The sequence below is a fragment of the Nothoprocta perdicaria genome, unplaced genomic scaffold, assembly GCF_003342845.1.
Source record: "Nothoprocta perdicaria isolate Ctin4 unplaced genomic scaffold, notPer1 scaffold_50, whole genome shotgun sequence".
Classification (NCBI taxonomy): Eukaryota; Metazoa; Chordata; class Aves; order Tinamiformes; family Tinamidae; genus Nothoprocta; species Nothoprocta perdicaria.
Genome location: NW_020455755.1, coordinates 1909739 through 1911163, shown reverse-complemented (window position 1 = coordinate 1911163; position 1425 = coordinate 1909739). Strand labels below are relative to the sequence as shown.

The following is a 1425-nucleotide window of genomic DNA, read 5'->3' as shown; positions in this document are numbered from 1 at the left end:
TTTTTTTTTTTTTTTTTTTTAGTACTTTGCACAGTGTTTTATCTTTAGAGAACTATCATATACTGGTCACTTCAGTCCATGTTTCACATATTTTTCCCTTTTTTACATCACCCTTGAAAAAGCCACAGCTATATCCACATTTGCATAAAATCTGAAATTTAGAGCTACTCACATGCTTAAGGCTTCTTTAATTCTCATTTGGGATGTAACACGATCCACAAAATTGCTGAATAATTGATTTTGTAAAGGCCAGCATGTCATTATTCTTTTTATAATCTGACTCCAGGGTAAATTCTGGCTAGCTGAAACGCAAGGGAGAAACTCCCTTGCAAGGCAGGAAAGGGCCCATGGCAGGGAGCTGTACGCAGCGCTCAGTCCAATACCTACACGTTACACCAGAATGATAAAAGCTAATCCTGTGAACTAAGACTGGCAGGAGCTAGAGGAAGCCATGTATTCTTCCAGAGCTGAAGATTTAAAAATCCAATAAAGAACAGCAGATTACAGGAAAAAAAATAAAGAAGAATTTTTCCATTCTTAGCAATATACATCAAAAATTAAACTAAAAGTCTTTCAAACTCTGTGTAAACAGACTAACCTTTAATTGTTTTATTTAAATAAGTATTTGGTTCCCACTCGAGGAGAGGGTGAGCTGGAGGAACCGGATGCTTTTCTAGACATAATATATCTTACTTGAGTAGTGATAAGACCCACATTTTATGAATGGCTCTCTTATGTGGTCAACACTCAGCCCCCGAGCCAAAGGCCATGCGAATGCTTCCTCAGATCAGCAAAGCCACTCTGCACTTTGTAAATACTAACTGAAAAGTTGTTACTATTTTCCGTAATCCACMGTCAATATGACCTAAACCCCAGAAGCTACCTAGAATTAACCTAGAAATGTCATCAACTACCTGTCTAACCTGAAGAGAAGCCAACCATTTCCAAATCAGGATCCCTGACATTTGCTCTATGATTTGCTTCTCTGCCTCAGCTTCTCTGCAAAAAGCAAATGATGCTTATTCAAGATCATCAGAACATTTCAGAACATAGCCTATTATTTTCAGCACAACATAATCTTTYAACAAGATCATATTTCTAAACTAATAAGTGTTCTTAAATTTCAAAATGACTTAGATGGATTTATTCTAGGAGAGAGTTTTTAGGACTTCTGATGGTATATATTTAAAATTCCTGTATCACCAAGAACATGCAATCACATTTCAAAAGACTAAGCTCTAGTCTTTATAAAAGTGTGAGAGAAAATTTAGCATTTTCTTCATGCTCTGTAGGACCAAATTCTTTTAAGATTACATTTTTTTCTACAATCTTTTCATACACTTTTTTTTACACTGATTCCTTCACATAATGGATGACATTTAAGGAGAAAAAAAAAAAAAAAAAAAAAAAAAAGACAATTCAACG

The 1425-nt window shown here is 35.0% G+C and overlaps 1 protein-coding gene across 4 annotated transcripts in view; it reads right to left on the bottom strand.

Annotated features, from left to right (window-relative positions):
* The window catches only part of BCAS3 (BCAS3, microtubule associated cell migration factor), a 265434-nt gene that overhangs the window by 171106 nt on the left and 92903 nt on the right, over positions 1-1425 (bottom strand). The window lies entirely within an intron of this gene.